Source organism: Notothenia rossii, assembly GCF_949606895.1.
Source record: "Notothenia rossii genome assembly, chromosome: 10".
Taxonomy (NCBI): Eukaryota; Metazoa; Chordata; class Actinopteri; order Perciformes; family Nototheniidae; genus Notothenia; species Notothenia rossii.
In genome coordinates this window covers 2,247,098-2,269,467 of record NC_136908.1, presented here as the reverse complement: position 1 = coordinate 2,269,467, position 22,370 = coordinate 2,247,098, and the positions used below count along the sequence as shown (strand labels likewise).

Sequence of the window (22,370 nt, the reverse complement as noted above, 5' to 3'; positions counted from 1 at the left end):
GTATACAGTATTAGTATCTCTGAAAAATGGCTTATCACAGCAGGACAATGCTCTTTATGCACGAACACTTGCGTCGACAAAAAACCCAGAGAGCTTTGGTTTCACAGCTGTTTACTTTACAGTCCCCACCCCGGCATTACAATTATCAACACGCAGAACATGTGTAGGTCAGTTGTGCTCACTTCCATTTTACCATCTTACACAACCCTCTTTATTTTGTATCTGGGGAGCTTCCAGAACATGTTCCACGTGCTGCCAGAAGTAACATCTTGAATTTGTTTTATATGTGTTGGCAGTTTTATATAGGCCCTATTAGAGATTTGGCTCCGTGCAACTCCTGTGTGATTCAGTGAATCGTTTCAATGTGAGGGATGTCCTCATTTTCCTCGGGTCGGCCTCAGATCCCTGTCTTTTATAACATTCAAAGCATGTCTTTTAACCCTTTAAACCTCACCATTAAACTCTTTACTTCATAGATTCAAGTCTCAGAGATGGCTCATGACCTCCAACTTTAACCAGGAATGAAATCGCCCATGTTTGGCTGATAAATGCATCGTTAACTCTTATTATATTATTTTAAAGCAGCAATATATGGCCAGAAGAACGTGCTTTTAAATCAATTAAATTGCATCGACAAACATATATTATAACTATTTACACTTCTAGCAGACAAGCAACAATATCAGCATTCTTTTCAAAATGATTTGTTAGCATGCATTTTGCATATTCACTCTCCTTTAGCTCTGTTTCGGTCTCCACCAACACCTAAAATCCATTTAACTCAATCACTATGATTGGTTTACACAACGGACAGTCATTTCCTCTTCTTATACGGTCAAAAATATGAAGTAGCACCGTTTTGACAGGGTAAGGATAGCTCTTAGCTTGTGTTAGCATAGGCAATTGCTAATGCTAAGCTAAGCCAAGCCTTTATGTGATTTGTGCATCCTGATAGTTAGGGTAATACTTGTTTATTAGAGATGTCCCGATCCGATCACGTGGTTTTCAAAAGATCGGAATCGGGAGAAAAAGATCGGGGATCGGGAATTTTTTTTTGTACATTTTTTATTTGTATTTAATGTTACTAAACTAAAATGACCATGTTCAAGTCTTAAAGCCATCCTGAGGCCTTAGTTTTGGTTTAAAATGACACAACATCATGTATGTGTTGCTTCTTTGGGGCTTGTCTTCATAGACCTGGTTATTTCTCTCAAATCTGGCAACAGAGTGGGCGCAGTGTCTAATTGTAGCAGTAAGCTAACGAATACTGAAAGCTTTATTTAGTTTTGATCCAATGCTGCACAACTGAACTGATCCAATGCTGCTGTGAAAGAAAGAAGCTATATCCATGTTGGATAGAATGGGTAGTTGGGGACTGTCATTTAAATAAATAAATAACCTTAAGGGACAACTTGAATGCTTTTTTCCTTTTTTTTCTCTTAATGCATTGCATAAAGATCGAATCGGGTAAAATCGGTATCGGCAGATTGTGAAAATCAAACGATCGGAATCGGATCGGGAGCAAAAAAAGTTAATCGGGACATTCCTATTTTTTATATAAGTGCCATCATTCATTTAGCTAAATCCTAAAAAGAAACATATTTATGAACGCAGCGTTAATGTTCATGTATTATATAACTTGTAACTGCAACTGTTAATATTCTAGAAGACTGGTATGGTCTGTTAACCGTGTCAGCATGTTCATAAAGATTAAATTGGTCCGATTATACAATATTCTTTGGCCCGAACACCAACTGCTACACCTGGAAATCACCAAGAATCTCTCCACATCTGGGAAATACCTCTTTTTTTCTCTCTGGAGCCTGTTGGCAACATCACATTTTGGGAAATGGATCTGACTGATCAGGACGGAGGATATGAAAGGAGCCAAACACTGAGAGGTCCTATAAGAGACTTGGCTGCGGAGCACACACACACACACACACTTAAAACATGAGTGGCTGTGGCACCGAGGCAACGAGCCAAAGCAAAGGGGGAGAGCCTTCAAGTGAGGCTGTCCTTGGATAACCCAGCCGAAGGTTGAACTCAAACGCCACCAAAACAAACTGCAGAAGGCCGAAGCTACGCAATAATAAACCCCTTCAAGACTGACAAAACTTTAGAGGATCTGTGAGGAAGGAACTTCTCAAATAAAAGTCTACAACTCTTGTACAGGCAGAGTCAGAAAAACTCACACCAAACTCAAGTGAAATGTACGAGAAGAAGTTTGACCGCGGAATCATTTATGCCAGGGATTGTGAAAGCTTAGTCATTTCTGTCATGTTTGAAGTCCTTCAAAGGTAGAAGGAACTCAGCTCAAGGACACTGAATGTTCTAGGAGAAAAGCCTACACGCTTTTAGTTAAAGGGGCCGTATCCTGCTGATGTTCAGGTGTATATCAGTATGTGGTGTCTCTACTTTAAAGAGTCCTATCCTGCTGATGTTCAGGTGTATATCAGTATGTAGTGTCTCTACTTTAAAGAGTCCTCTCCTGCTGATGTTCAGGTGTATATCAGTATGTAGTGTCTCTACTTTAAAGAGTCCTCTCCTGCTGATGTTCAGGTGTATATCAGTATGTAGTGTCTCTACTTTAAAGAGTCCTCTCCTGCTGATGTTCAGGTGTATATCAGTATGTAGTGTCTCTACTTTAAAGAGTCCTCTCCTGCTGATGTTCAGGTGTATATCAGTATGTAGTGTCTCTACTTTAAAGAGTCCTCTCCTGCTGATGTTCAGGTGTATATCAGTATGTAGTGTCTCTACTTTAAAGAGTCCTCTCCTGCTGATGTTCAGGTGTATATCAGTAGGTAGTGTCTCTACTTTAAAGAGTCCTCGTTTGCTGATGTTCAGGTGTATATCAGTATGTAGTGTCTCTACTTTAAAGAGTCCTCTCCTGTTGATGTTCAGGTGTATATCAGTATGTTGTGTCTCTACTTTAAAGAGTCCTCTCCAGCTGATGTTTAGGTGTATATCAGTATGTAGTGTCTCTACTTTAAAGAGTCCTCTCCTGTTGATGTTCAGGTGTATATCAGTATGTTGTGTCTCTACTTTAAAGAGTCCTCTCCTGCTGATGTTCAGGTGTATATCAGTATGTAGTGTCTCTACTTTAAAGAGTCCTCTCCTGCTGATGTTCAGGTGTATATCAGTATGTAGTGTCTCTACTTTAAAGAGTCCTCTCCTGCTGATGTTCAGCTGTATATCAGTATGTAGTGTCTCTACTTTAAAGAGTCCTCACCTGCTGATGTTCAGGTGTATATCAGTATGTAGTGTCTCTACTTTAAAGAGTCCTCTCCTGCTGATGTTCAGGTGTATATCAGTATGTAGTGTCTCTACTTTAAAGAGTCCTCTCCTGCTGATGTTCAGCTGTATATCAGTATGTAGTGTCTCTACTTTAAAGAGTCCTCTCCTGCTGATGTTCAGGTGTATATCAGTATGTAGTGTCTCTACTTTAAAGAGTCCTCTCCTGTTGATGTTCAGGTGTATATCAGTATGTTGTGTCTCTACTTTAAAGAGTCCTCTCCAGCTGATGTTTAGATGTATATCAGTATGTAGTGTCTCTACTTTAAAGAGTCCTCTCCTGTTAATGTTCAGGTGTATATCAGTATGTTGTGTCTCTACTTTAAAGAGTCCTCTCCAGCTGATGGTCAGGTGTATATCAGTATGTAGTGTCTCTACTTTAAAGAGTCCTCTCCTGCTGATGTTCAGGTGTATATCAGTATGTAGTGTCTCTACTTTAAAGAGTCCTCTCCTGCTGATGTTCAGGTGTATATCAGTATGTAGTGTCTCTACTTTAAAGAGTCCTCTCCTGCTGATGTGCAGGTGTATATCAGTATGTAGTGTCTCTACTTTAAAGAGTCCTCTCCTGCTGATGTTCAGGTGTATATCAGTATGTAGTGTCTCTACTTTAAAGAGTCCTCTCCTGCTGATGTGCAGGTGTATATCAGTATGTAGTGTCTCTACTTTAAAGAGTCCTCTCCTGCTGATGTTCAGGTGTATATCAGTATGTAGTGTCTCTACTTTAAAGAGTCCTCTCCTGCTGATGTTCAGGTGTATATCAGTATGTAGTGTCTCTACTTTAAAGAGTCCTCTCCTGCTGATGTTCAGGTGTATATCAGTATGTAGTGTCTCTACTTTAAAGAGTCCTCACCTGCTGATGTTCAGGTGTATATCAGTATGTAGTGTCTCTACTTTAAAGAGTCCTCTCCTGCTGATGTTCAGGTGTATATCAGTATGTAGTGTCTCTACTTTAAAGAGTCCTCTCCTGCTGATGTTCAGGTGTATATCAGTATGTAGTGTCTCTACTTTAAAGAGTCCTCTCCTGCTGATGTTCAGGTGTATATCAGTATGTAGTGTCTCTACTTTAAAGAGTCCTCTCCTGGTGATGTTCAGGTGTATATCAGTATGTAGTGTCTCTACTTTAAAGAGTCCTCTCCTGCTGATGTTCAGGTGTATATCAGTATGTAGTGTCTCTACTTTAAAGAGTCCTCTCCTGCTGATGTTCAGGTGTATATCAGTATGTAGTGTCTCTACTTTAAAGAGTCCTCTCCTGCTGATGTTCAGCTGTATATCAGTATGTAGTGTCTCTACTTTAAAGAGTCCTCACCTGCTGATGTTCAGGTGTATATCAGTATGTAGTGTCTCTACTTTAAAGAGTCCTCTCCTGCTGATGTTCAGGTGTATATCAGTATGTAGTGTCTCTACTTTAAAGAGTCCTCTCCTGCTGATGTTCAGCTGTATATCAGTATGTAGTGTCTCTACTTTAAAGAGTCCTCTCCTGCTGATGTTCAGGTGTATATCAGTATGTAGTGTCTCTACTTTAAAGAGTCCTCTCCTGTTGATGTTCAGGTGTATATCAGTATGTTGTGTCTCTACTTTAAAGAGTCCTCTCCAGCTGATGTTTAGATGTATATCAGTATGTAGTGTCTCTACTTTAAAGAGTCCTCTCCTGTTAATGTTCAGGTGTATATCAGTATGTTGTGTCTCTACTTTAAAGAGTCCTCTCCAGCTGATGGTCAGGTGTATATCAGTATGTAGTGTCTCTACTTTAAAGAGTCCTCTCCTGCTGATGTTCAGGTGTATATCAGTATGTAGTGTCTCTACTTTAAAGAGTCCTCTCCTGCTGATGTTCAGGTGTATATCAGTATGTAGTGTCTCTACTTTAAAGAGTCCTCTCCTGCTGATGTGCAGGTGTATATCAGTATGTAGTGTCTCTACTTTAAAGAGTCCTCTCCTGCTGATGTTCAGGTGTATATCAGTATGTAGTGTCTCTACTTTAAAGAGTCCTCTCCTGCTGATGTGCAGGTGTATATCAGTATGTAGTGTCTCTACTTTAAAGAGTCCTCTCCTGCTGATGTTCAGGTGTATATCAGTATGTAGTGTCTCTACTTTAAAGAGTCCTCTCCTGCTGATGTTCAGGTGTATATCAGTATGTAGTGTCTCTACTTTAAAGAGTCCTCTCCTGCTGATGTTCAGGTGTATATCAGTATGTAGTGTCTCTACTTTAAAGAGTCCTCACCTGCTGATGTTCAGGTGTATATCAGTATGTAGTGTCTCTACTTTAAAGAGTCCTCTCCTGCTGATGTTCAGGTGTATATCAGTATGTAGTGTCTCTACTTTAAAGAGTCCTCTCCTGCTGATGTTCAGGTGTATATCAGTATGTAGTGTCTCTACTCTAAAGAGTCCTCTCCTGCTGATGTTCAGGTGTATATCAGTATGAAGTGTCTCTACTTTAAAGAGTCCTCTCCTGCTGATGTTCAGGTGTATATCAGTATGTAGTGTCTCTACTTTAAAGAGTCCTCTCCTGCTGATGTTCAGGTGTATATCAGTATGTAATGTCTCTACTTCAAGTAGTTTTAGGGTGGGGGAAACAAAGCAGAATAGGGCCTCTTTAAAGGAAATATTAACGCAGTATTAAATCGTTAATATAGTAATTTAGTTGACTTCCAACCCCCAAAACTAAGGATACTAAATATTGGTAGGTATTCCAATGTCCCTTCAAAATGTGTTCAATGGCATTGTGCTTTCTGTCAAAAAGAGATCTTTACAGAACATTCTCCATTCAGTATCTCTAATGAATGACCTCGAGTCATTTCAGCTCAAATGTCTCTTCTGTCACTCTTTCGTGTGACTGACTGACAGGAAGGTCAGGGGAAAATCGCATAAATTGAAGGAAATGAAAGAAAGTATTCACTGAGCTTTGTAAAGCCCTGCAGCACAGAATGACCACGGCAAAGAGTTTACATTCTCCAACCAAAGCTTGTCTGTTATTCTTTTGAGAAAAGTGATGACCCCTTATTCTGGTTTTTGTGAGAATCGATCAGAACTGGCTGATTGAAAACAGGATACCTTGAGCCATGATAGTCATGAAAATATGACGATAGAAGAGTATTCATTGTATTGTTGCTCCTGTTTTCCATTACTGGTGATCAGATGCTGAGGTAACTTAAGTAGATTAGAAGATGATCTGGTTTTATATCTAACATGTGGGGTAAACTTAAATTAGATTCCCTCATCTCTGGTTTTAAACAAAGGTTGGTAGTTCTTGCTCGGATTAGGGCTGCTCAATTAATCATATTTTAATCGCAATTACGATTATGGCTTGCAACGATTACGAAAACAACGTAATCGAAATATAACGATATTATTATTTATTTTTTTATTGTTGGCTATATGTTAAAGAGTTTACAGGTTGTGACAGTGCACTGCAACATGTTTGTTGATCTTGTTCATTGGTATTTATTATTTCGATATTATTTATTTAAATGTAAACATGAATGTATAATTTATTTTATTATATTTTGGTTTTTCAGTTGATTACCCTGAACGTATAATTCGACAGTTAAAAAGTTCTAATTATTATTTGTTTTACAATAAATTGATTTTTTCAAAGTCAATGAATAATCGCATTTAATAATCGCAATTACAATTATTGACCCAAATAATCGAGATTATGATTTTTGCCGTAATCGAGCAGCCCTAGCTCGGATGCATTGGTCTTATTGTTCTTTGTTTGTGTTAGGAACTGTAGTACAATATATTTTATTTCTCTAACTTGTATATTGTCATTTGTAAAGTTTCTGTTTTAGGGACTGTGCATGTAACTCCAGCATATTTACATATTTTATTTCATAATGATATTCATTAACATGCAGGATCCCTATCAAACGCACATTTAACTTCTTGCATTGACCTTACATTTGACTACGTACCTGTACATTCGTATGTATTGCTCGTATTTTATTGGATGTCAACATTGGCCAGATCGCTGCATCACCCTCGTTCGGCATTGCAAAATAAATGTAATCCCCTAGTAACTGCTTGTTTCTGGTTAAATAGAGGTTGAATACAGGGTTTTAAAACACTGCTGGGGATTGTTCCGTCAGATAATTGAAGTGCTGTATTGAAAGAAGTGGACAGCAACATACCAGAAGGGATTGGAAGTCCTTTCTGACAGCTGCTCAGTACAGTATTAGCAGCCGGCCAAAGATCCCCCCAGTTGGTCAAGAGTTCTGCCTCTTCGTCACGATCACATTTCGAAGCGAAGAAGCAACAGATACTTTCATGTTGGCATACGGTACCGTTAAGGAGCTTGGAATCAGCTGTTGTTTTTTCATCCTTTTCTTCAATAACGGCTGCTTTATCAGAGACACAAACTGTATAACTCAGATTCCATGAGTCATTTGAGGTAGTAGGGCTGTCCCGAATACAATTTTTCGGGCTCCGGATATTCGGTAGTAATCAGAAGCGAATATTCGGATATCCGGTGCGCGGGGGGGGGAAGTTTTTATCATGTGCAGCTTCGTCATGGCAACTGGACAACAACTAAGCTAAGCTACTACTTACAGCATTCAGGTGACTTTTCACAGTTGTTGTGCCCAGAGTTTCCGTTAACTCTTCCGGACAAAATTAGAAAAGTGCCGGTCAAAGTTCTTCTTTGTTATTTATAAACTAATTGATATGATTTGATATTAAACAAACTAATTATAGTAGATTAACTACATTATTCAAAAGCGTACAGTAGTTTATAATAACACGGGAATAATAAACGGAGCGCTCCCTCCCTCTCCTGACGGCCCGTAAGTATCATGCAGCTCGCTGATCAGTAATGAGTGACCCGACAGTAAAACTAAACATATCTATAACTAGTTACGGTAGTTTGAGAGGTAATTAAAATAGCTACGTGTGATATTCTAACCTGAAGTGTGTGTTTTGTCCGCTCACCGCTGCATGTGATCATGCAGAGCTGCGTGTCGACTCGTCAGCAGCAGCTGATCTCTCTCTCCCGTCAGATTAGACTTCACTCGCGTTTATGTCCATATCGATCAGATCTAGCTATTGAAAGCGATGTCAGGCGCCAAAGCTGAGATTGTATATATTTCCGCATTTTAACAGTGCAACTAAAAAGTATAAATATAGTATAATAATCTGGCAATTCGCTTTTATTGATAGCATTCAATTAGGAAAAAAATAAAAATAAAAACGAATAAAGAAATTGAAAACCTAATAGTAGGCCAACGACTAAATATTTGGATATTCGGGTACAGCCCTATGAGGTAGTTATGGCACCGAAAAAGAAGAATTTAAAGGTTAGGGTTAGGTGAGTAGCAGAAGTGAAGTTGGGCGTATTATTATATTTCCTAAAGTGGTTCTTCATATAAATATCCGTTTTTTTGGGGCCATCTGAAATGTGCAAGTGTTTCGACTCAAGACGGTTGACTTGTTAGTCCATATGTTTAGCTGATCCATTTCAAACAGTGCTAATCCTCGACTAAACTTCTGTTTATATCGTGAAGTCTAAAGAAGAAGAGCTTTGCTAAAACAACACGTTTTCCGATACCTACAGCTTGTGAAGGGCCTTGCTGAGCACTTGAAACGGACACATTTAACATAACACACTGTAATTTGATGCTTGGCTTCGAGTTACTTTTACCAATGACTGCTGGTTTCTTATTCTGATCGTGTCTGAAGTCCGGACGAACCATTGTACAGTGATTGGTTCTCCATCTACAAACATTACTTTGTTTACAAACCCATCACTCAAAGATATCTACGGTGGCTAACAGGTGTTAACGAGCCAAAACATTTCCATCAGGAGAAACACGCCGCAGCTTCAGAAACAACGCAGATATATAAACACAAATGTGCTAAAACGCATGCAGATGAAAAAAACTGTCACTGTTGTTGGAAACTTACCTAAAATGTGTTATGGGCTTATTTTAACAATGTGATCACATGACTCCTTCTGATGTTACTGCAGATCTGCTGTAAGCTAGCTAGCTAACGTAGCTAACCTAGTCATTTCAGATATACTGACAAACACTTACAGTTATGAGACGACTAACTCGGCAACAGAGACAGCTGTTCATCTTTTTAATCCTGAACGTCACCAAGCATTTGTGTTTTTATATTTGCATTATTTCTGAAGCGGCAGGACGTTTCTCCTGATAGAAGAGTGTTGGGTGGATGTGCTGTGTAAGAAGGACTCTGTACAAACAAAAAAACATGAAAAACCATTTAAAAAATCCTCTCCCTACATTCAAATGTACTAGATACATAATGATATATATCGATGGTGACAGGAAACAACATGTTACAGTGTAGTGTTATTACACTCCAGCTGTCAGGATAGTCGAGAGGTATAAGATGCCGAGTGTCCTGTTTCCGATTTGAAGGCAGCTGTTTAGCTTAGGGCTGAACGATTAATTGATTTTAAATTAAAATCGCGATTTGAAACGATGCAATTAAAAATCTTCTTCTTGTGTGTCAGTCATCCAATCAGAAGTGCTGTGCTCCACATGTACCAGCCATTGTTAACCAATCAGAAGTGGCCCATGATAGAAGGTGATTTTTGAAAGTGCCTGCCCTTTCCAGATGGCTTCCAATGGAGCTCTCCTAGATGGTTTGGTGAACCATCTGAGTCAGGTTAGTAATGCTCCATCACATGTTTCTATCACACGGTGAATCTTAAACTGAAGCTTGACTTTAAAGCAACCCAACGGAAGTTTCATGTAAGTTTAGTTCTTTCACTCGTAGCTCGGGCTGCGGGGGGGCTAGAGACGGGAGCACGTTGATGCGACCTTCCTAGCCGGAGATATGGCCGCATTTTACAATAAACTTCTGTTGGGTCACTTAAAAACAAATATCGCAAATCGAATCGCAATATCTGTCAGAAAAATCGCAATTAGATTATTTCCCCAAATCGTGCAGCCCAAGTTTAGCTCACACTCATCAAGCAACTCTTATACCAACGTCACTATAACACCTTTATAATGTATCCAATCCTGAAGTACTTCTTTCTGTGCACTTCATGAGTCCATGAGTTGGTAGGAGTGGTTAAGACTACACCCACATTTCCCTATAAACAGCAAGTCAATAAACAGAGCAGTACTGCATTGTTCAGGGAGCTGAGGAATGTCTTTAAATGCCTCCACAGGGAGTCTGTCTGGATCCAGAGAGAGACGTATTATGCTACCACAACGACAAGATTCAGCTCGAAGATATTCACTGTTCTTCAGAGCAATGAAACCTACATATTAATATCTGAATGAAATTTGAAGAGCCAAATATTCATGTCTTAGAACAGAATCAATGGGATTATAAACTATTTACAGCTCAGAGAGTCAATCCACTTCCCTCAGTACACTGTACATACATTGATTTAAATATTTGTAAAGGTTTATTTCTTCATAACTTCAAGCATTAATGCAATTAAAACATGTTCACACGTGTAATTAGGAAACAACACACATTTTAAATAAATGAATCCTTTACATTTCTTCTTCAATAACTCATAACAGAGCCCATTTCACTCACTACCCAAAAACAACATTACTTCTTATTTCTGCTCAAAAGCAATTTATATCTGACAGTGTGAGCACATGTTTGAATTTCATCCAGGTAGCATCTCAAAGCTAGCTAGCCTGAGAGACAATCAATTAACCCAACAGCTTCTTTATCGACACCAAACACGCGGTGCGTTTAGTGCTGTGTTAACAGGAGCAACTGCAATGCAGGCTGGATATGATACTTCAGTTCGTAGCCAATATGGAGATGTGCCAGCGTTCCAAACGTTCTTCAATGTCTGGAACAAAATGTACTTTATTTACTGGCCCTGAATAACTTTTGACTGGCTCCTGGCCCTGAGGCACTCCTTACTGTTTGACAAGTTCCTTTAGACGTTTACTGAAGTTCATATAATTACACACATTTCAAATGTCACATTGACGACCTTAAACAACACAGCTTGGTTTCGGATCTCTTGAAAATCATCCAAAGAACCACTTTAATTGTGTTCACTTCAAATAACACGCAGCTGGTAAAACAGTTTGGGGTGCAAGCATTCGTGGACAGAGTCGAGGCAGCACTACCAGACATTTCACTACAACCATACAGTACAAGAACTGGATCAGTATTTGGACACAGATTGTGGTGAAACTTCTGCAACTGCATATTAAGTTTAGCCTAAGCATCCAACTGTTATATATTTCTCTCCAATGCAGCAGGTAAAGTAACGCTTCTTGGAGAGGCAATGTCTGGAGAAATGTTTTGAGAACAGGCCTAAGCTCATTGTATTTTCTGTCCCAAAGTAACTTATATCTTAGGCCTGTCGCGATAATCAATAAATGGACTTATCGTACGATAAATAAAAATGGACTCGATAACTTTTCTGAGCTCGATAAATTGCGTTTACATGCGTGTTTGTTAACTGCTGTGAGGGGCGGGGCTCACACACAGCCAGGTCAGGACACTCCGCGTGCAGCAGTGGAGCAGCCAAATTAACAATATAGAGAAAAAGCTCACAACGTGGGACTTACTCGAGGGGAATTTGAAGTTAAATGGAAGTGGTTACAAAACCTAATACCACGTCTCCGGTGTGGGAATATTTTGGATTTAAGCCAAATCAACGAGACGAACCTACGGACTTGAATGAGCCGGGCGGTGTGTCGCATTTGTTTTAAAAAGGTAGCAACAAAAGCTAGCAATACGACCAACCTTAAACTGCACCTGAAACACAACCACCCCATTCTGTTTCCCAGCTGGGAGCAAACACGGCAGCTGGAGATGGAGAGCACCCACCTTCCCGACAGTTTGCAATCAAAGATGCATTTGCCCGACAATGCAAACATGTTGGTGTTCCTTGCTCGAAAACTTTGAAATAGAGATTTGGATATGGCCTGTTGAGGCGTCTGGGTCTTTGTATGGACACTGACAGTGGACTGTACACATGACTGTTGTTTTAAGGAGGTTTTTTTGCTTGTGAGACAATTTGTGCTCATATTTATTTATATATATGAGAGAGAGAGCTCTGTTTTCCAGCCTGAGTCTATTTAATTGATTGTTTCGGTTGTGTGTGATTTTTTATATTTGAATATTATTTCACATTTAATTTGCAATGTTGGATGTTCCATAAAAAGTTCTTTTTGAAAGGATGTACTTGAATTATTATTATATATTATGTCCATGGTCTAAAGTGGTCTTACAACGGTGTGGACAATATTATCGTTTATCGCAATAATTTCCGGGAAAATGTATCGTCCAAGAAAATGTATTATCGTGACAGGCCTAATCTTACGTTACGTTATCTATTGTTTGACCCTTTCCTTCAGGTGTTTACTGAAGTTCAGAAAGAAGGTTCAAAGGTTACTAAACACTTAATTGACAACCTCATCGATAGCCTAACTTCTGTAGAAGTGACACTGACAGCTAAGAGACATTTCACTTCAGTTAATACAGTACTGAAGAACATAAACCCCTACTCTTTGGACACAGATAGATGTTCAAACGTCCAGTCACTGTTCCAGAAGACCCATCAAAAGAAATCCATTATCCATACAAGAATCCAAAAACAACAGATCGGATTATGACACACTTTTAAAAAGGTTACATAACATCTCATTGACAACATTACATCTCAAAGATTGCTTTGATAATGTCTGGAGAAATGTTCTTTTTGTGAGAAATGGCACAATCTGATTGTATTTACTGGTCTAACGCTACTTTGACTGGCTTTATGCACTCCTTATGGTCAGACCCTTTCCTGTAGATGTTTACCTAAGTTCAAATAATGACGAAAGGTTACTAAACGCAAGGTTACTAACGCACTCATGGACAGAGTACCATAGCTACCAGACATTGCACTACAGCCATACAGTACTGAAGTAAATAGAGCAGTGATATTTGGACACAGATCAATAGTCCAACGTTTAGTAACTATTGCAGGAGACCAATCAAAAGACGACAGATCGGATTATGACACACTTTTCAAAGGTTAAATAACATCTCATTGAAAACCTTAAATAACAAAACTTGGCTGCTGATCTCTGGTTTGAAAAACATCCAAGAAAAACAACTCTTGTGTACGTGATAGGAGACATGACGTGCAGATCTTATCAGACGGTAGAACAGGTATAGTGACGTTGCTAAGAGAGGCAATGTCTGGAGAAATGTTCCTTATGTGAAAACTGGCCTAATCAGTTCTTACTGGTCTAACGTAACTTTTTACTGGCTTTATGCGCTCCTTATTGTTGGACCCTTTCCTATAGATGTTTATCTATCAAATAATGACTAAAGGTTACTAACGCATTCATGGACAGAATATAGGTAACACTGAAGGCTAAGAGACATTTCACTACAGTACAAGAACATAGATCCGTGATATTTGGACACAGAGCGATAGTCAGACGTCTAGAAACTATTGCAAAAGATCCAGAGACTAGAATCCAAATATCACACACTATTCAAAGGTTACATAACATTAGGGGTGTAACGGTACACGTACCCGTACTGAATTTATTTGGTACGGGCCCTTCGGTTCGGTGTGTACCGAACGAATATAACGTTAAACGTAACAAATTGAGAACGTGAACAACTTCTTGGAAGCAATCTCAGGTGCTGCGTCGCATGAAAATACAATGACAAGCAAGTCCTAATGTCAAACTGGCTTCTTAGGTACGAGTACAGTTCAAATACAGATTATTTCAGTTCATCGAAATGCTGCACCTTAATGTTTATTTTATTATATTTTGTATTTATTTGAGTGAATATTCACAGTTTAATAATAATTTTTAAAAAACAAAAAATATTGTATGTTTTGTGATAATTTTTTGTACCGAAAACGTGCCGAACCAAACCGTGACCTAAAAACCGAGGTACGTACCGAACCGAAATGTGTGTGAACCGTTACACCCCTACATAACATCTAATTGAAAACCTTAATTTAAATAAAAAAACTTGGCTTCTGATCTCTTGCTTGAAGGCATGACCTGCAGAGCGCAGTATCGGAGGGTAGATCAGGTAAAGTTACGCTGCTAACAGAGGCAATGTCTGGAGAAATGTCTTTTATGTGAAATCTGGCCCAATCTGATTGTCCTTGGTCTAACGTAGCTTTTTACTGGCGTTATGCACTCCTTATGGTCAGACTCTTTCCTTTAGGTACTGACTGAAGTTCAGATACGATAAGGACAAAACACTTTTAAAAGGTTACTAAATGCAAGGTAGTGGTCCGATATTAGGAATTATGACGTCATCCCGATAAACCCGATAAAAGTATTAATAGCCCCGATAATATACAATATATTTTTGGGGTGAAAAAAAAGAAAAAAATACTGCGGTGTGGGTGGATTGGGATGAGGGGCGCTTGTTTTTCACTCGGCTTCTCCCGTTTTGCCAGTACTGTGGTATTAGTGGTTTAGGAAGAGGGGAGTTTTACACAAATCCAGCGCTCCCTAACTCATGCCTGGCTGTGACGTAAATGGTGTGCGGCCGTGAAGCCAGGACAGTAAACAAACATGTTGTCGGTAGTATGGGACTATTTCAAAGTTTCAGAGTTAGATAGTTCGCTTGCTATTTGTATTAACAAATGCAATGCAGAAGTTCCACGAGGAGGGAAAAAGGCAACGAGCTATAATACTTCCAACCTGATTAGTCACCTGAAACATCGCCATCGCTACGATGGTGTGTTAAAAGCGTACGAAGACGCCTGCGCTGCTAAACTAGCGGCGAATCCAAAGCCAGCTGCAAAGGCACCGGGGTTTTTACCTAACGACGAGGCTTTTGAAAAAGGGAAGAAGTTTGCCAGAGACGACCCCAGGGCTAAAACGAGTAAAAAACTACAGGTACATTTAATATATATATATATATATATATATATATATATTATTATCGGTATCGGTATCGGTCTTGAGAAGCAGGAAGGTATCGGTATCGGTTTCAAAAAACCAATATCGTGCATCCCTAATGCAAGGTTCTTAAAGCATTCATTGACACAGTATAGGTAACCTGAAGGCTACAGTACACAAACTTAAATCAGTGATATTTGGACTCAGACTTCGACTAACTATTAAAGAAGACCCATCAAAAATCCAAAGTAGGATCCAAAGACAACAGAAAGTCAGATCCCTAACAAGTCCTCAGTTGAAAGTGAGTTCACAGAGATGAGATTGCAGTCTGTTTGAAAGACGTTTATCAAACATCCTCAGGGCGTAACGGTTAGTCTTTAATGTAGACAAAAACAGCAGAGGCTTGGATTCATAATAACAAAGTCTTCATTGTCAAAAGATAGATGATGAATCTCTAGATCTAGACAGGCGGAGTGTGTGTGTGCGTGTCTATAATATATGAAGTGTCAGATAGCAGTTTGGACTTGCTCAAAGGTTGTTATTGAGCGGCTCAAATTACTTTATAGTGTCACATCATATCTACAGTCTACTGGTCTGTTTCTAGACCCTGTGGCGGGCTTTATACTGATAAATGCATAATGCGTTACACTCATACACGTGTTTGAAGTGATGCATTAACGGATATGTATTTGATTGGTCTTTGTGCGGGTACAGATGGGTACTGCCAACACAACCACTCTTTCATTCAACATTTGAAAAGGGAGAAATAGTTGTCATGTTATTGTGGTTACATAACTGCAATTTAAGGAGGTGTCAGACGGCCCTGTTAAAAACAGCTGCATGCCTCCATTTAGGGAGAGGAAACTGTTTTTTGACTGCAGTGAAAATGTTGTTTTTGAGACGCTCTGCACCAACAAATGTGGAATAAAGCAGAATAATTGGTTGGATAAAAACATGCTGGTTGGAAATCATCTTTCTTTTTTTAGACTATTGGGCCAGAGAAACAATTATACATTTCCTCTTCTGGGGCCTTTTGTTTTGCTGCTGTCGAATAATAATTCAATGTATGCATTTAATACTTACGAGGTACATTTATAAATCTGTGGATTAAATATGTAACCACAGTGTTTTAGGGATTATTCCTGAAACAATTTATGGATTAACATTAACAGTTTTACATTGTTTTGGCTAATCTAAAACAAAAAACATACTGGGAGATGCTGCAAACAATATTCACATGATCAATTAACTGAGCGTCCATTGCACTTTTTGCATTTTGTGTCTATCGTTTCGAACTTCTCAGAATATCCATCTAAGGTTTTTATGCAAACATTGAAAATGCATATTTAACCAGTGACTGCAAATGCACAGAAATCACATTACTGTAAGAGGCATTTTTATTATTTCCAATAACATCTTTCTCCCTGCTTGCACACTAGTCTCCCGGCAGCTTATGGTTCAGCCTGTTGCTCTCATGATTAATCTGACAGACTATCATCAAGAAGTGATTTAATATTGTACTTCCATTCATCTGAATACCTCCCAAAAGACACAAATCATCAAACCCGATGCAAGAGACCACGAGTCGTTTGTGTTAAGCTTAAAAAAGTGTAGATCCTACAAGTCCCACAATGCAACTTTCTTCATTAGACGCTCCATCACATCTTCTAAACTCCCAGCTTGCAGCGCAGATTTTAGAAACGTTTGTAATCTCCCAAAATGTAAACTGAGATAACCCCGGTGTCCTCATCTCTCTGCAGAGGAGACGTTATGTAACCGTTAAAAAAAGGGGAGTGCCACTCCTCAGGATTTGGACTCCAATGTCCCCTTTGAATCAGCCGACGATTTAAACCATAACTCGCTTTTTACCTGCCTATTTTATTTGAGATCTGATTCTCACATTACTGAATGTAATTGATTCCAATGACCGTGTGAACTGCCTTTAAACTCAATCTGCTGCATCTGTGTGTGTCTTCTGTATCCCGTTACACACACCTTGTCACTGGACACCTCACAGCCGATGTGATTTCACTTCTCTAACAAAAGCCCAACCTCACACGTACACAATGACTGGTAAATATTTGTATCCGAGCGGCGGCTGCAGTAAACATCTGCTGCATAATATCCTGGAACCATTACTGAATATTGCAACTGCAGGGTAGATTTATGTAACGGCTGTTTTTCAGGACTGTAATTTCCCTGTGATGGTCACGACCAAATACAGGGCTGTGGTAAAGGGTTCACTGAGGACTTTTTTATATTCCAGAAATGGAAATCTGGATATTATGGAGCCTCAGAAGTGACAAGACAAGGCCTAAAAATAAGATGTATTCATAGAAGGAAAATAATCATATGTTTCAATGCCTTAGGCCAGGGGTCTGCAACCCTTTTGACCAAAACAGCCATTTTGCCCCCTTTTCCACCAATTGTTTTTGTTTGGAGCCGCAAAACATATTTGATAGTTTGATAGCTTATAAAGTTTTATTTATTGTTACATCATCGACAAAAACTACAGTTGTTTTGCATTTATTATTTATTACATTATAAAACTGTTAACCTCTAGAAACAAAGAACTCTTATAAGGAGAATTAAAAATACACAGGCCTACTTTCAAATAAATCAACTCAGCACTTAGGAAGTCCTCTGCACATTTCAAAAAAATGAATATAATTAAAATGGGCCCACTTTGTAATAAATAAAACGTATAGCTGCCCTAAAAAGAGTTAGGTGATTGAATTATGATGAAGATCGTCAGCTGTCTTCCTCTCTCGTGTTGTTCCTCGATACCTAAAGGCTGCAGCAGCTTTGACAACTTCTCTCCACATATCAAACATACCGGTGAGCCAGCATCGTTTGCTGTGAAAGCAGATAACTCTGTCCACGCAGAATTAAACCCTCTGTGTTCCTCCGGTACTTTTCTTTGATTTATCCATAGTTCGCTCATCACATTTATTTATGTGTCACAGTATCACCTCAAAATACAAGATACGAAACATTTTCAACCGTTCAACTAAATATAAATAGTCCTACAAATATTTTTATTTTCTTCTGATTTTTGTCTAAGCTCAAGGGAGCCAGAGTAGAGGGCTTAAAGGGCCGCATGCAGATTGATCAATAATGACAATAATGATTATTTGCAGCCCAGATTTAAACCAGACTGTATTTTATTTGAACAAAAACCTCCCATGGAAACAATCAAAGACGTCTGTACAACATCAGCTTCAAGCAAACGCACACAAAGCCAACAGCTTCATAAACTACAGCACCAAGTGGAGCACAACTTTAATGTTATTATTACACGGCTAAGTTATACCTCAGAAGTTTAAAACGCCTCCCAATTGCATTATCTAAATCGGTGAAGATAGTAAAGGTAAAAGGAAAACATTGAACGTGGTACATCATCGGCTCGTGCAACAAGTTCTCCTACATTTTTCTGTCTGCAGCAGAGTGAACAACACATTCTCTGCACATGGATCATGTTAAACAAATGGGACACACCTAATGGTTTAATTTCACTAAATTGGCTGTTGTTCACAAGCCAAATATGATGCATTATGGGAAAAATTCAAAGTAGTCCCTAGTGGTGTTGGATGGTGGACTCAGAAATCTCCTAAAAATGACTGTTGACAAGAGCATTTCATTATGTGTTAACTTAATTTAAATCTTTATCATAAATAGTGGTTGGGTATTTTATATTTTAACGAACAAAACTTAATTATAATTTACTGAAAAAATATTGACATACGAGTAGCTTAAATGCAATATGTTTGATCATCACTTGTTTAAACGTGTTATACAGTAAGTCGTTTTTAATTCAAGGTCATGTGGGGAAAAATCCGGAGTTGAGGCTTGTTAACACCTCACCTGTCCTCACAGGAGGGGGCGGGGCTTAAACTGTAGTACAACAAGTTCAAACATACACACCTGAGAGTAATTCTACTAGTATTACTCATGCATTACTGCAGGAACACCAACCAGCTGCATGCGATGTACAGGTAAACATGGATTTATACTGTACGCTGTAAACAGGAAACTGCTCTGTGATTGGTCACTGCACGCTAATTAGCTATTTGCAATATTAAAGCTGATTGTAGTAGATTCTCCTGATGAATTTAATCAGATTTTAGTCAATTATCATCATTATCTAATATCATAGAGACACTTAAAGGTGGGGTAGGTAATTTCGGACAAACCAGCTCGAGTGTGCTAGAATTTGAAAATACACAACCGGAGAAAATCTGCCACTTCCTTATAGAGCCCCTCCTCCAACACACACATGACCAACGAGGGCACGAGATAAGTTTGTGCACAGATGGAAGGCTGACAGGCAGGTAGGCCATCCAGTTATTTTAGCGGGGCCGGCTCAGATGATTGGTCGTGCTTTTTACAGCGCCATGGCTTCCACTGATGACGTTTTTTTATGGACTTTTTGTCAAAGCACTTCAGATATTCATTGCTATCGGGATGTTAAGAGCATTCCATGGAATATAACAAAAAGTGTATCTCGAGCCGGTTTCTCAAACTTACCTACCCCACCTTTAACGCTGCCGTTTGTCTCCCTCAAGTGGGAAATTGTCTTTATTGTATTCAATATATTACATTTGACGCTCAGTTTCAGTTTTAATTTGCACTCAGAATATTTAGAAAGAACAAAAATAAGCATTTCTTTAAGACTTTATCATAACGAGTGCGATAATCCCCGTTCTTTGCTCATATGTCGTTATTTATTTACCAAAATCATCCACTACGCTAACAAATATACCTTTCCTCGTGCACAAATCTCATAAAATACATAAATATATGCTCTCTAAGGTTGACTTGCACACAGAGAGATGTTGAAATGTGTTTAAACTCGTCTCAAAATGGTCGCGAATATGCTTCCATACGAATGCTCCCGCAAAAAAGTGGCAAATCAGCAGCTGGATGTCCTTAAATACCCTCAGCAGAGAACCGAGCTGCCTTCAGGAGCTCCTTGGAAACTCCGCTTCTGCATGATGTAAATATGACTAGTCATACATTTGAGGGCATATTTTAAAATGAATACTAACACTGTCAACAATGCATGCATCAAAATAAACAATATGCATGAATCAAAATGCTAAAATGTCCGAAGAACCACTGAATTTTTACGAAAAAATGATATCACCACTTGTGAATGAAATCAAAGGCTTTTTCTGCAGCTGTGTTTTACATGTATTCAATGTTAGTATTTCTGTCCATGTGTGTGTGTTTGGCTCAGTGTTCCTGCTGTCATGTTGTCAGTGCTATCCGCCCACAGTCACCTTGCTGGATCATTCATGCACGAGTACACTTTCTGACAGCATCTGAAGGCATCATTTTTAACATGTCACCTATCAGTCTGCAAACTAAGGCAAGGCAAAATGAACAGTTTTTTTAATTTTCAGAGAGGAATGCCACTTATATTTAAAAGCATTAATAAACAACACACTCTTCAGTTAATAAAACTCTGATCTAGAGGAACATTTAAGGTCACTAATGCACTAATAGAGTATCGCTTATTTTTTGCATGACAGATGTTTTATCGAGCGCTCCAGTGAAAGTTGCCAAAACGAAAGCAAAGGTTGCATCAGAAAAACAGAGCAGACATGTGTCAGTAAAAGTGAAGCAGACACATTGTTATTAAAGCTGGTAAAATGCATTACAATTCAAGGGGAAACGACAACTTGGGCCCACAAAGCAACTCCCTAAAGTGTCCATAAAGCTATCACGGATACAGGCTTTTCCCTGTACCGACAGAACCTCGACCCAAAAACCAGCCACTTCAAATTGCTCTCGGTTTTTGTCCAAATTAACGACACATAAATCAACTTCTCAGTAAATTACTGAATCCTTACAAGCTAGTGTTCAATTCGGCTTGCATTAAACACACCAGATTTGTAATAATATCGAAACTTTTCTGATCAATTCTTTATATTCCTGCTATCGCAATAAGACAAAATCCACCACCGTGGGCGTAAAGGAGCAATGTTGCCCTATTATAAAGTTTAAATACCACGGTATAAAAGCGGTGATTTCTGGGTTAATTACACCCCGAATTGTCATAAAGATCGAAGTTATTTTGGAGATATCTGAGACATGTCCCCCCCTGGTGTGAGGCGGCTGCAGAAAACCATTGCAATGCACAATTTGCAGGAAATGTGAATGTACTTCTGCAAACATTTCCTCCTTATTAGGACACACATATCAAATGTATTGATGTCTTAAAGCGTGAACATTCATAATTTCCGTAATGCATGAACCCCGAGCATGTTTCTTCTGTTTTTTGGAGAGGCATGTCATTGGCTGTCAAAAAAAATACCCAACAAATTGAAACATACCGCATATGCCAAGACGAAGCTCCTATCCACAAAATATTATGTTCGGTCCCAGAGCCCGAGCATTCCTCCTCCGCTGGACCCGGGGATGATCTCCTGCTGTCGGCTAAACTGAGCGGGACACAGCGCCAGGGTTTAACCTGAAATGACCCACGCTGGAGCAAATCAGGCTAGCGCTGTGCACAGTGTCTGCGTGTGCACGGTGTGTGTGGAGTGTGTCTGTGTCAGTGTGTGTGTGTGGAAGTGTGCGCTAACAGTGCATGTGGATACCAGACTCTGCGCTCTGGACGCAAATAAAAAAAACTTGCAGACCCAAAAGAAAAGCTGAAAAACACGAACCGAGTGATCGACCGACGCTCCGGAGGATCTGTACCCGGGATCCGGAGCTGTTTCTCGGGCAGGGACCGAACAGAATAAGCCTCGCCCTGATCACAAAGTTTTTTTTCCTCTTTCAATGGCGGTTGGCTGTTTCTCACTGGAGGCCTGGTTACATGTCGACAGCGCAGGAAACATAGCACTCAACTTACGGAGAGCAGGAGGAAATATAATACAAAATATGTTTGTTAAGTACACAGCTTTATTCTGTATTGAAATAATGAAAATAATAATGAAAGTGTACAAATATTGTAAAAATGCATTTAAATTAGCTGGAATTACATTAAATAGTGTTTAATTGCAACGTTTTATAGTTGTCTACTTTTATTACAATTAAATATGATTTTGCATGGGATTGTTTCAGTCTCCTTTATTTACTTTTATTCTCATTAAATATGACTTTTCTTTGACATATTTTGCAATGGTTGGACGCAGACTTAATTCAAAGATTAAATCAAAAGTAATTCCAATGTAGGCCTATCTACTTTTATTCTCATTTAATGTCCTTTTTTGTGTGCTAATTTTGCATGGTTTGATGCAGAAAATA

General features: G+C 39.0%; 1 protein-coding gene across 4 annotated transcripts in view; it reads right to left on the bottom strand.

Annotated features, from left to right (window-relative positions):
- The window catches only part of thrb (thyroid hormone receptor beta), a 149,423-nt gene extending 127,269 nt beyond the window's left edge, over window positions 1-22,154 (bottom strand). For 2 of the 4 annotated variants that reach the window (XM_079655824.1, XM_079655823.1), the window contains exon 1: window positions 21,452-22,154. The gene's annotated coding sequence lies outside the window, so the exon portion shown is untranslated. The remainder of the gene's footprint in view (window positions 1-21,451) is intronic. The other 2 variants (XM_079655826.1, XM_079655827.1) reach the window with 2 other exon arrangements.
- Between the last annotated feature and the right edge of the window lie 216 nt (window positions 22,155-22,370).